This window comes from Eubalaena glacialis, chromosome 4 (assembly GCF_028564815.1).
Source record: "Eubalaena glacialis isolate mEubGla1 chromosome 4, mEubGla1.1.hap2.+ XY, whole genome shotgun sequence".
In the NCBI taxonomy this organism is placed as follows: domain Eukaryota; kingdom Metazoa; phylum Chordata; class Mammalia; order Artiodactyla; family Balaenidae; genus Eubalaena; species Eubalaena glacialis.
The window spans coordinates 117,413,634-117,427,210 of NC_083719.1; the positions used below are offsets into that span (position 1 = coordinate 117,413,634).

General features: G+C 57.9%; 1 protein-coding gene across 2 annotated transcripts in view; it reads left to right on the top strand.

Moving 5' to 3' along the window:
- Positions 1-13,577, top strand: part of CXXC5 (CXXC finger protein 5) — a 34,129-nt gene that overhangs the window by 1,993 nt on the left and 18,559 nt on the right. The gene's annotated exons all lie outside the window — the stretch shown is intronic.

Consider the following 13,577-nt stretch of genomic DNA (forward strand, 5'->3'; position numbering starts at 1 on the left):
GCGTCCTCGGATAGAAGGGGCTGAAGGGGGGGTTCTGGCGAGCCAGCCTCTTGACCTCCGCCTTTGCCTGCGCCGCGGGCGCTGTTCGGAGTCCTAGGTTTTGTGGTGGGCCCAGCCCCCCCCCACCCCCCCCCGCCTCTCCGCGTTTGCGCAGGAAGCGCTGGGGAGGGGGCGTGTACGTTGGTTCGGCCCTCGCCCCCGCCGGAGCCGCCCCAGGGCGGCCGGCAAACAGAGTCCCTTTCAAGTTTTCCGCTGAGGCCGCCTGGCGGGGGCTGCGTGCGCGGTCGCTGCGGACTTGTTTGGAGCGCTATTTGAACGCCCGGCGCCACCTCAGCTGCCCTGGCCCGCGGGGGCGGGAGGCGGGGGGGCTGGGGGATGGCTGTCCATGTAACTGAGAGCATTTAAATTAGATGTTTTTAGGGGGCGTGCTGGCCTAAGCTTGCCCTGATCCCCCTCCCGAAAGACCCTCGTACCGTAGGTGCCAACCGTCTTAGGAAACCCGGGAACTGAGACCCGAAGCCTCCTCCCAAACCCCTTTTTGAGAGCGATGCGGGGAGACTGAGGCCAGCGCTACCTACTACTGCGTAGTGTTGATTTAGCAGTTTCTCTGGATGAGACTCAAGCAAGAGCTTGGGGGGGGGGGAGCGGGTAATGGCCCGCTCTGCAGCTGTCACCCCCTTCCCAGAACGGAAATTGTCCTCTCTCCTTGGGGAGGAGGGAGAGGGGGTGGTTTTTGCCCTGGGAAGGGGTGGGAACAGCTGAGGGAGGTTGGCCTCTGAGTTTTCAGTCAGCCCTGGGGCTCTCGGTAGAAGCCCACCGCTCCCACATACCCACCTCCAATCCTGGCAGGACCTGGGGCTCTCCCAGGGAAGCAGGAGCTAGCCTTGCACCTCCCTCTCCCATGCCACCTCCCTTTCCAAGGTGGGGGCAGAGGTTCCTCTGCAGAAGACAGACCCTTGGCTGACTGGCTGTCCGTTGGCGCCTTATTTATGTGTGTATTTGGGCCCGGCTGTTTTCCCGGCTCAGCAGGTGACCCTGGCCAGGGCCTCCTATCTCTCCCCCGACAGAGCCTGTTGACTTACCCGTGGGCCAGCGGCCTCGTCTTTATCACGTGAGGCCTGGAATGTCCACCCGGCAGGGCTGGGCTGGGTGGGGGAAGGGAAGGGGAGGGGACGATTCTGCATCCAGGGCCCAGGCCAGCTCAAACCTGTGTTCTGTGGGTTCCTACTGTGGCCCCTAACTCTTGCTGCCTCTTTCCAGCTTCTTGCCTACCTTCTACCCATTTGGCAGATGTGAAGCTGAGGCTTATGGGAGTGTGGGGGGCAGGGTTGCATCTGGATAAAGGATCAAGTCTCTGGGAATTAAATACCCCACCTTCTTTAGGACCTCATCTAGTTATTCATGGGAGAGTGGAATGGAGATGGGGGTCTCTCTGGGAGGGAGGGATGTAGGCTGGGCTGAGGTCAGCTGACTTTCCAGGGTGCAGGATAGGGTGGAGGAATGGTGGGATACTGATGAGCCAGACCCAGGCCTACTTTCTTAGAGCCTCTGGTGGGGTGATCATGAAGTCAGAACTAGCTCCCCAAGCACGGTGTTCTGAAGCATGCCTTAATTGACCAAGGATGGGGTGGGGCTCACTTATTATTACTGTTGTTATTATTATTGCCCACTGTTTATATATAATTTACTTATTCATTCATTGGTCCAGTGTGTATTTATTGAGTACCTACTGTGTGTCAAGCCCCACCCTTCTGGGAGTGCAGAAGTGAATCACTGACTCTGCCCCTGCTCTGGAGGCAGGCCCAGGGTAGAAACTCCGCCCTCTTTCACTACCTCCTGGGGCCCTGAATGGGGCTTTCCCATTTTTTTTCCTGGGGCTCTACCTCTCTTACCCCCCACCACCTGGTTCCATCCTAGCCTGTGTGTGTGGTTGTATGGGTGTGCGTGTGTGTGTGTGTGAAGTGCCCTTGATTAAGTGTATTAATAGTTAAACTCTCGCTCATAGCTGGAACTCACCAGACCACAAAAAGCCTCCCCAGTTACTCACGCGCTACTGCCCAACAAGAATATCCCACTCAAGTTTTTTTTGCTTTCTCTTACTTCCCCCTTTATTCCCCCCAACTCTGAGCCCACCTCCCAGGCTGCGGGCAATAAGAAAGGACTGCCCCCTCAAAGACCCAGGAATCTCCAACCATTCCACCTGCCCCCTAAAGTCAAAGGCAGTGTCAGCTGCTGGATGAGGCTGTGTGGGTCTAGTCTGTTGGTATGAGATGTGGGAATCTGGGTGGTGAGTGTGCTAATGACTCAAGACGTTTATCTGTGACTCTGTGTGTTGAATGTGTGTCTGTCTATCTTGGGGTGTAGGAGTCTGAGCATATGTATATTTGTGAATCAGGACATGTGTCTGTGGATCTAGGAGTTTGTGTATGCATCGCATATATACCTGTGTGTTTGTGAACCTGAGAGCCTATATCTGAAAGTTGGATTTGTCCCTGTAAATCTAGGAATGTGTATATTCTGAGTTCTGTGTGCTTAGAATTTTGGAGAGGGTGTGTTCATGATTTGTGTATATCTGTGTGTTTTATATATGCTTGTAAATATCGGAGTGTGTAGCTCCCTGAGTGGTGTATCTGAATTGAGAAAGTGTGTGTGACTCTGGGAGTGGCATATCTGAGCTGTGCTGACAATGGTCTATGTCTGTCTTTGGTGGCTGGTGTCTATGTTCCTTTCTCTTTCTGAGTCTCTCCCTCCCTGATTGAGGCCCTGAGTGTGTGAGTGTGTGTAATGTTGAACCTCTCCCACCCAGTCTTTCCCCTCCCCTGCCCTCCCTGGCAGTAACTGGGCAGCCTCCCCATCTGCCTGCCTGCTGGGAGTTTTGGAAGCCATGGAGGGAGACAGGCTGGGGCCGGGGTGACAGCACGTATCCACGGCGATGGCAGCCTGTGATTATGGGAATAAAAGGATTTTAAGGTCATGGGTTTATTTTTCTGTTTTGTTTTGTGTTTTTCCCCCCTTTGCTGGAGCCATTGGCAGCAAAGGGCCATTGCTGTGTGTCTGCAGGTTGGGAGTCTGTCCCCCTGCAAGTGAACATGGATCTGCAGGGCTTTCCTGGGAGCATGAACACATGTGTGTACATGCATGAGTGGAGCCTGTGAGAGCGTGTGTTCCTATCTTCCTGCTCCCCATGGGAGAGTCCACAGGACTGTTCCCTGGGGGAGAATTCTCAGGAAAACTTCTTGTTTCTGGGTGTTTCATGGAGCTGGAACCCTGTAGTCCTGTGTGTGCTGAAGAGCGGTCTGGCCTCAATCTTTGCCCACCTGTCTCCCCCTCCCCGCCCACTCCCCCCATAGGGTGTCTCTGGCCAGAGACTGGCTAGGCCCAGTCACCTGGGCCAGGCCACATCTCGGGGTGTCAGTGCCCCTGGCCCTGCTCCAGCCCCTGTAATTGCATTCTGCCGCCTAATCCCCCGCCAGCTCAATTAGATCGCAAATTCTTCTTCATTTCCTGCCTCTGATGCTGGCCTCCCTCTGGGCTCACAGGGCCTGGGAGGGAGGGAGGGGATCTTGCCCCCTCTTCTGCCAGCACTGAGGGCTCTGGAGGTGGGGGTGATTAGTTCCTGGCACACTGGCCCTGGGGTGCTGGTTGCAGCCCTGGGGGCCAACAGGACAGGGCTTTTTGGACCAGCCTCAGTATCCCCATGCTGGGGGAAGGGGCTTGTGTAATCTGGTACATGAGCTCTGGGTAGACCAGGCAGATCACTCTGGCCAGGCCCCTAGGCAGTGCCCTCACTCTGGGTCCCCACAGGCTCTGCCCATCTCCTGTTCCCAGAGCAGTTGCTGACGACCCCTGGCATAGCAGTTGTGACCTTGTTTTTGACCTTTTCCTGTTGGCTGTTCCAGGCACCAATAGGATCACTGAGCTCCCCCCTACTGGGTCCTCCTAACCCCTTGCCTTGACCTTGCCTGGGCAAGTGTATTTGACCACTGGCTCAGGAGTCAGAGCTGGCTCCAAATCCTGGCCATGTCACTGCCTAGCTGGATATATGACCTTTGGTCCATATGTGTTCTTTCTATGATCCTCAGTTTCCTTATCCCTGAAATGGGATAATAAGAGTGCCTGCTTCACAAGGCTATTTTCAGATTAACACAGGGATGGCTGTGCAGTGCCCAGCACCAGTGGCTAACCCACAGTCAGCATTCAATAAAAGTTGGCTTTTATGGTGATGAGGACTTCGTATCCCCCAGTGAAAAGGAAAAAAGAACACATGGCTCATGGTTAGCATTTCTGTCTCCATTCTGCTAATTACCAGGTGTATGACCTTGGGTACATCACTTTGCCTCTCTGGATTTCTCTTCCCTATCTGTAAAATGGGACCGATAATGGGTCTGACCTCACAGGATTATCTGCATGCAGTTGCTTGGCCCCAGCTGCCCCTGCAGGTTTTCAAAGTATTACTTGTCCTCTTATTTCTTTCCTCACACCAAGCCTGGGTGGGGTGGAGCTGGTGAAGGCACAGGCTCAGAGACAAGGGGACTGGCCAAGGTCATGAGGCTGATAATGGGACCTGGGTGGGTAGGAGGGCTAGGGGATGACCTGCTGGCTTGCTTGCCCGTTTACTAGCTGGCTCAGCTGAGCTGTGAGGCATGGCCTTCCCTCCCACTTGTCTCTGTGGAAAGTGGTGGCTTGGCTGATTTTTTTTCTGTAAAGGGGAAGCTGGATGTCTACCCCCTTCTTCCCCAGGAGGCGCCTGTGGCAGCGGCTGTGCTGACAGGCCTCCTGGCCCTCTTACTAGGGTGGCTGGCAGCTCTGGAAGGCCGGCTGCGTGCAGATCAGCCAGAGGGAAGAGGGAACCGCAAAGGTCCCCTGCCATCACTAATCCCTACGGCCCCTCCCACCCTCAGCCTGTCCTCCGTCTGGATGGAAAGACAGAAAGCAGCCACAGCAGGAGGAGAGCTGGGGGAGACTGGCTCTGCTCAGGAGGTGATGGAGGGCGACAGGCACGGGTTTGGGAGGGGATCTGCTTCAGGGTCCCTGTATCTCCCTGGCTAGTCTCCTTATTTCTATGACCTCTGTCACTCATTGGCCTAGGGTCTTTAATATTTCATGGCCTTTGGAGCCGGCCCCCTGCCCCAGCGCACAGGCCCCCTTTGTCTGCCTGCTGCCCCCCGCCCCCGCCCGGGGCATCCGTGTCGCTGAATTGCGGAATTACTGACCCCAAGGCTGCCTCTGCCTTCCCCCAACCAGCCCTGACACCATCCCTGTCCCTCCTGACCTGCCTCCCCTGCACCTCTGCCTGTCACACCCTCCATCTCTCCTGCGCATTCTCTCCCCTCCTCTCCCGTCTCTTGACTATCTCCCTGCCCTTTCCCTCCATTTTCCTCTTTTGTTGGCCTCCTCCTTCCCAGCAGAACAGAAACCGCAGCAACTGGTGCGCCTGTCTGCCCCCCCTCCTGGGTCCACCCCTTCCTGCCCCCTCCCCCCAGCTGTGCTGGCCATGAGAGCTGGTTTTATTTATTTTTCTGTTTGTTTGGGAAGAGGGCAGTGGCAGTTCTGGGCCCTGGCTGCTGCGCTCTGCCTAGAGCAGCGGGCAGGCGGGCCGTACTGGCCTCCCAGGAATGTGGCCGGGACGCCCCACGCTATATTTACTTCCCTCCAGCTGCTGGCCCCAGCAGGGCAGAGCCAGGCCTGCCCGGTGGCCCCGGGGGAGCCCTGTACCCACCCTCCGCTGTCCAGCAGACCCCACATGGCCCTTGGGCCCACTGTTCCCTCTCTTCCCCATGACCTCCCTTGACCTCCTTGGACTTGCCCCGTCTGCCAGCAGGAACCCTCACGTGCCGTGCCAGGACAGGCATGAAGTGCGGGCGCTGGGGCCTGATTCGTGTGGGACAGCACCTGGCAGCCTCCACACCTCCACCTAGGGGCCTAGCCTAGGCCTGTAATCTGGTGGTCAGAACTATGCAAAGCATCTTTCCGGGCCTCTCCCTACTGGGCCTGGTCCTTGCTTTTGCCATGATCCCCTCGGCTCTGCTATGATCACTGGCAGGGGCTGGGTAGGGTAGGGTGGGGGGCCTGAGCCGGCGTCAGCAGCTGCGTTCTGTTCACTGCTACCCCGCTTCCCACGTAACCTGCTGGACCGCCCAGGTTTCCCATGTAGACGCATTCATATGCATAACTAAGTTCTTGCACATACATGTGCAGCATACATGAACACATGATGGAGTGTACCTTCCTTGGAGGCAGGGCCATGCCTTTTGTCATTGAGTCTCTCATTCATCAGATGCTTATGGGATTTACTGAGTCCGCTCCTTGCCAGCCTTGCAATGGGATGTGGCAGTGATTCCTTCCTGTACCCCCCAGTGCCTGGCACCAGCTAAGTGTTTGAAGAGCTTTAGCTGCTGCTCTAATCAACTGCTGTCCCCCAATTATTACTGTAATGATCATAATAGGTCGTAACAATGGTGATGACAATGGCTAACCCATCCTAAGCCCTTCCTGTGGGCAGGCACTGTGTGAACAGCTTTCTAGCCTTCACTTCCTTTAATCCTCACAGTAGGCCAGTGATTTGGGTGCTGTTAGCATTCCCATATACAAATGAGGAAACTGAGGCTGGAGAGTTTATGACTTGCCTCAGGACTTGCTGCTGACGAGTGGGATTGGGTCCTGGCTGAGCCCTTGACTGGCTATAAACACCAAGAGGACAGCCAGGGTTGGTCTCTGTGTGGTGGTCCACACTGCCTGGCACACAGCAGGCACTCCGTAAATGCCTACTGAATACAGGCCGTGCTCTCTTTCCTTCTTGAGGCCCCCAGACTCCTGGCAAGGGGCCTGGCATCTGGTGGGAAGATGGGCTGATTGGCTAGTTGGGTGAATGAAAGAATGAATTAATGAATGACCAGGTGATTGGCTGTGGAATTGAGTGTTCTCAAGGGACACCAGAATGGGAGATGTGCTTATGCTGGTGATCAGAATGGTCTGTGGAAACCCACTGGCCCTGTAGAGGATTCTGGAAAGTGAGCTTGGGGGGCAGGGCTGAGAGATGCAGCCAGAGACCAGTAGGCTGCTGAGGCTGAGCCCTTGGGGCAGGTCATGTCTTCTCCCTGGACCTCAGTTATTCCATCCATCAAATGGGCTTGGGAACCTTGCCCTGGCTGGCTGCCAGCTGGCCTGGGAGCCTGAGAGGTGAAGGGACTGTGGTGGGAAGGAGGAAGCAGTGGGTGGTAAAGACAGGAAGATGAAGCGTGGAGCTTGGCTTGGAACCTGAGAAGCAGGGAGACCAGCCCTGACCTGACGCCCGTCCTCCCTCTGAGCTACAGGGTGAGGGTGCAGGCTCACAAACCCCTACCCACCCACTTTTGCTCTGGCGAGGGCTGGGCTTCCTGACAGCTGCAGCGTCAGTGGCTGTGTGTGCCACGAGGTGGTGGCCTGTCCTCCAGGACTAGACCGGCTGTATCCCCAGGCTTATGACCCCCACGCCCACCCCACAGCCTCACGTCCATTTCCTGTTGACCCTGATGGGAGAGCCCAGACCCTCTCCTGCCTGAGCCACCTCCCCCAAAGCTAGATAGGAAATTGGTTAGCTGGGCGCATAGCAGCAGGTAGGAGCGGGCTTGGCCCCCTTTCTTCCAGGCAGCGTCCGTTCTTGGTGGCCTAGAATTTTAAGTCACAGGAGTCTAAAATCATAGAATGCTTGGAGCTGAGGGATTCTTGTCAGGATTCTTGTCGTGTTGGGATTCCAGAATCACAGAACCATGGGCTTTACTGCTGGAAGGATGCATGAATGGTCATGTTTCAATCTTGTTTGATGCTAGGAACGTTGAGGATCTGAGGGGAGGGGCTTCCCTGTGGTGCCCTCAAGTGACATGAGTACATACCTTAGACAGAAACCCAGTTCTGCCTTTGGTCTACCCCTCTTTGTAGATGAAGCCGGCTCGGGGAGTGGGCTGTGTGGGCCCAGTCAGGCAGCACGGGGATGCGGCTGGCCTGCAGGCGCAGGAGGGGTCCTCACGGCAGTGCCTGCCCGCCCGCTGCCCACGCTTCCCCAAGGCACCAGTGTGAGGAGGAAATGCAGGCTGTTGCTTCCAGCGACAGCCGGCAGGGCCGGGCGGCTTCCCAGCTCCCCCTCTGATTCACGGCTGCCTGCAGCTCCCCCCTCCCCTGGGGGCCTCAGCAGCCCCATCTGTGCAATGGGGAGAGGAGGCTTTACCCCACAGTCTAGCGTCACAAGGACAATACGGTTGGGATTCTTTTTAAGACCACCCTTACGCTGTGGGAGAGTTGGGCGAGTAGTACTGAATAGCCAGCTGGGCATTTGGACCCAGAGCACTGAGAAGTTCTGCTTGGAGTCGTCCTAATGCCTCCAGTAGCCTGGGAGGCTGAATGGGTTCCTGGGGCAGAAAGTGTGGCAGGTGGGAAATGATAGAGAAGGGCCCTGCAGACAGAGTCTCCTTCAGGAAGAACCCTGGATGGGAGACCTAGCTCACTGGGCTCTCTCCTGGCCTCGGTATACCCATCTGCAAAATGGAGCGTGTCATTCCATGAGGCCATTCATTCATTGTCTGCTCTGTGCCTGGATATGTGCTGGGTACTGGGGATGCTGAGGCAAGTAGTGGGGAGAGGAGGGGTGTCCTTGGCTGCGGGGTGGGCGTATGATTTGGCTAAAGGGGTGACTCTGGGAGAAGGAATGAGTGTGGTGCCGGTGGGGGGAGATAAGGGGCTGGCCAGCGAGGCGCAATGTCCAGCGGAAAATCCCAGCTGTTCTCAGGAAGTGTTTCCTCCACTGGTCCCCCGGGAGGGAGGCGAGGCAAGCAGGAAGGAGGATAGTTGGGGCAAACAAGGCCCCCAGCCAGTCGGATGGAGACGTCCCAGGCCTGGCAGTTGGGCAGGTGTGCCCCTCACACTGCAGGAGGGCTGGAACACAGCCCCCCACACTCTGGGGCTGGGCCTGTGGTGGCGGGCCGGGCTGCGAGGAGGGGCCGGGCCATAGTCCAGATTTCAAAGCCTTCCCCGGGGGCCTCACGGTGCCCTCCGCCCTGTCCTGAGCTGCCACCGCAGGAGCGGCAGATGCTGTTTCATCGGCTGAGGCGAGTGGGAGGCCTCCGGAAGGTCCTCCTGGGAGGTTCCGGGGGGCAGCGGGGGCGTCAGCAGCTGCCGCCCAGCCAGGGCTGGCTCATGGTGGCCTCCCAAGTCCCTCAGTTCCCCCAGGCCTGGGGGCCGGGGCTGGTGCTTCGGAATTGAGACCGGTTCCTCCCGCCTTCACTCCCCCTACTGCCCACCAAGCTTCTTGGCTCTGGCCCCCCTCCCATTCCTGGCTGCGTCTGCAGAGCCCCCGGGGGAAGGCAGGGGAGGAGGCGCAGCGGGCTCAGAACAGCGGGTGCCCGCGCAGCCAAGTATTTGCGCGAGCTGTCAGAGACAGACAGGCATGTGGGGAATTTGGTGCGTGTGGGGCTGGGGGAAGCAGCCGGGTGGGCAGGCAGGCAGGAGGAGGGAAGCTGGGGCTGCGTCCCCCGCCTGTTGAACCCTGCAGAGACCACCATTCTCCCCAGCCCAGGCCAGAAGGTGCATCCGGCACCTTCTTCCTGCCTGTATCAGTAGAGTGGGAGGAGTGGGACCGGGACCCCGGCTGATGACGGTGCTGACACTGGGGAAGGGGTGCCCTGTTGAGGGCCGGAGCCTGGGAGAGGCTGTCTGGTGGAGTGTGGAGCCAGGCAGGAATCCGGGTTGTGCCCAACTGTGGCCTGCAGGAAATAGCAGCTGTCATGCTCCTGCGTCTCCCCCCACCCAAAGCCTGGCACGACTTGTATCCTGGCCAGGGTCCGGCTGAGGCAGGTCAGAGGAGCCTGGTATTGCCCAGCCTGGGCAAGGAATAGGCAGGGTGAAGGGGGCCATGTTTATAAGCCTAAAGGTACTTGGGGTGCTGGGGAGGGCTCCCCCAGGCTTTCTTTTGCTGAAGCAGGCTGGGGTCATTTTGAAGGAGGGGACCTCAGCCCCTACCTCCCCGGACAAAGACCCCAATTTAGTCACCTTTGTCTTCTCTCCGATAGTTCCTGTTAGGCAGGTCAGGGCCTAGAGCTGAGTAATACTTGATGTTTCCTAGCTGAGAGCCCAGAGAGGGACATACACTGGCCCAGGGTCACACAGTGGGCTCCCCGGCTTTCTCCCTACCCTTGTGAGGGTGGGGTCATTGGGAAGAGGTGAACATTGGGGGTTGCTAGGGTGGGGGGCTATATTTAGTCAGTCCTGCAGAGCCAGGGGGCCCCTGGGAGCAGCTGTTGGTGGGGGGGCAGACAGAGGCCTAGAGCTGCATTTAGTCTGGACAGAAATATCCTCCCCCCACCCACCCACCCACCGGCTGGGCGGCCAGGCTGCGGGCTTGTCCCCTGAGGGGCAGCTTGCCTGGGCCTGGCGGCCGGCAGGACAGCAAGATGACCCGATAGGCTTTTCCCAGCTCAGGTTTCGATGAAACAGGAACCGGAGCCGTAGCCTGGGCTGTGGGGGCCAGGGCTGCCTCCCCCCGCTTCTCCCCTTCTCCCCATGATGCAGCCTCCCCTTCTCAGAGGCCTGGGGAAGCAGCAGGTTATTTATCAAGCTGGCCTCCCTGCCGCGTCTGCCTGAGCCTCCCCCCCACCCCCTCCCTTGCGCTGGCGGCATGAGCCCAGCAGAGCAGGGTGAGCTAGGCGGGCTGGCGGCGGGATGAGCTCAGGAGACGTGAGTCACCCCGTCCCCAGCAGCCCCACGAGGCCCTGCGGCCTGGCAGGCAGCGCGTACTCACGCACGCCCCGCGCGGCACCCCTGGGGGTGCACGCTTGGGACAGACGGTCACTCAGCACACGTCGTTTCACACGACCCAGCACACACGGCTGACCCCCACGGGCACGGCCCAGTCACATTCACTGTGCACACTCCAGAAGCACGCTCTCTGTCACACTCACGGCCCCAGCCTCTGGCGCACACGCACACTGGCATGCGCAGAGGCGAATGGATAAACAGAGTCACACGTGGGCGTGCTGGGGCCCTGGGACACGGCTCCATTAAGGCAGTTGTATGTCTGCTCCATCCTGTCACGGCCTCAGGCCATCGTCCTCCGGCCACAGCTCACCCAGATGGTGCGGAGAGTTGGGCCAGGGCCGCTGACCGCACCAAGCCTGGCACGCACACGCGCGCTCGCAGCGTGGTTGAGGCTCCATTCACTCAAAGGCCCCTGTGTAGGCTCACACAAAAGAGGCCCAGCCCTCGGCCATGTAGAGTCAGCTGAATTCTACAAGGTGGGCACGGGAAGGGAGGCGTTTTCCCACCCCTCAGGCTGGCTCTCTGGGGGAGGAGGCCCAAGTCTCAGGCGTGGAAGTGTTAAACCCACTTGCCCTCCAGTATGGGGATCCCTGGTCCAGGCAGAGCCGGTTGGGGGTCGATGGGGGAGGGATGCAGAGGAGCTAGGAAGAGGAAAGGCTGGAGAAGGAAAGCCGTGGAGAATTGATTTTCCTGGGAGCGCCAAGTGGCCAGCTGCTCCCCCCACTCAGGGAGCTGGATCCTTGGGAGATTGGGGGTGCCAGAGACTGGGGAGGAACGAGACTCCCTTGATCTAGGGGGCTGCGCCTCAGGAGTCTGTCAGCTCACACTCCCTGCTCACCCTGGCACCCGCTTTCCTCTGTCCTCTTGGTTCCCAAGCTCCTCATCATCCCCTCCTGCCCTGCAGCCAGCACCCTGAGACTTAGAATTCAGACTTAGCCCCTGGTTCTTAGTCCCTGGCCTGCAAAATGGATACAGATCTGGCCTGAGTACAAGGAAGGGCTGGGCTGCTGCGTTAGAGGGATGCCCTCAGGGAGTCTCTATGTTTCTGCTGCCTGTTGGGGCTGGTGCCTGCCTTCCCTGGAGTGAGCAGGACTGGGGGCATACCCATTTTTCATACACTGAAAAGTACATCATTTTTCAGATGAGAGAATTGAGTCTGATGGGGATGGCTTCATGGTCATGAAGGGCTTTGGACACAGTCACCTAACACTCAGACTGCAGATCATTCTGGGCCCACAGGATTGAGACAGCCTAGCAGAGGTCAAGGGGCAGGTGAACTCGGGCCCATGTTGGCTCCCATCTCCTGGCCACGTAGGTCTCCCCCATAAAGGCCTGGTCAGTGGTCGAGGAGAAGAGAGGGGCCTAGGCATCCTGAAGAAAACAAACAGCAGTGGCCAGTAAGGAGGACTGGATGTCTCCTGAGCCATTGACTCTGGAGTTGGACAGGGCTGGGCTCCACACCTGGCTTGGTTACTTGGAGCTTGATTACTGCCTGCTGTGTAAATCATGGCCCAGTGTGCCAACCTCTCTGACCTCACTTTTGCCACTTATAAAATGGGTATGACCCTTATCTCTGTGTCTTAAAACTGCAAGAGCTGAAGTAGGTGGTGGGGTGTGGTTCTCACCACGTCACAGTTGGATCTCCAGGTGAGTCCAGCCCTCCCTTCCACCTGTCTGCTCCACCAAAGCTGGCATTTTTCTGGGAGTAGTACCCCACAGCAAGGACTCCTTAATTAGAATGTCTTGGATTTACCCTTCTCTAGGACTGTTCTTAGATGACAATGCTGGGGTGTGGGAGTGGAGAGGCTGGGCTTGGGGCCACAGAGAAGGGGAGGGTTGGGAATAGATTGGACCCGGGGCAGAGGAACCCGGGGTCCTTGGGTGGACATTCCTGGGGGCTTCACAGTATGGGTGGAAACAGAGAGCCAACCATGGTTCCAAGACTTTTTCTGTCCCCTAACCCCCAACAGGTAGCAAGGCCACAAGTTAGACTCAAGCAGGGACTTCCAGGTGGCAAATGTGGCCTTGCAGGGCAGTGAGGGGCTTAGTATACACCTGTGGAAGGGCTGTTGGGACTGTGGGATCTTGAAGAAGTGCTGACATAGAGCAGGCAGGGCTGGGGGGCCAGGGAAGTAGGAGGAAAGGTTGGCAGGAAGTAGAGGTGGGTTATTCCTGTGGCCAGAAAAGGACAGCTGAGTGCTGCCCTCTTTGTAGCCTTCAGACCCCTACCGTGTGCTCACCTCCCCGTGTTCCTGCAGGTAAGAGGACAGGGCAGGGAATGTTCTGTTTCAGGCTGGGGAAACTGAGGCATAAGGGATTGGCTCAGACTCAAAGGCAAACAGTGGCAGAACTGGGGCTGCAACCTGGATTACCCAGCACTCCTGGCTTGAGCTGTCCTTGACACTCATTCTCGTGTTGGCTGATGATGACAGTAAAAATAACAACACAGCTCTCACTTATTGAGCGCCTGTGCATGCTGGCCCCGCACTGAGAACCTCACATACATCCTCTCTAAGACCCTGGTGGGGGTGGGGCTGTCATGGTGGGCATTTCACAGATCAGGGAATGGGCTCAGCAAGATCAAGCCCCTTGTCTGAGGTCACCTAGCTGGAGGCTGCAGAGTGGGAGAGGAACCCTGACTCCAAACCCCACTTGGACCCTTTCATGGCCTGAACCTGTGCCTCTGGGGGACTCCTACCCATCTCCCATAATCCACATGATGAGTAATGTTCTTAGTTGGGCCATCCCCTTCCCCACCTATGCCCAGCCCCATGACTCTCCTAGGGCCCTGT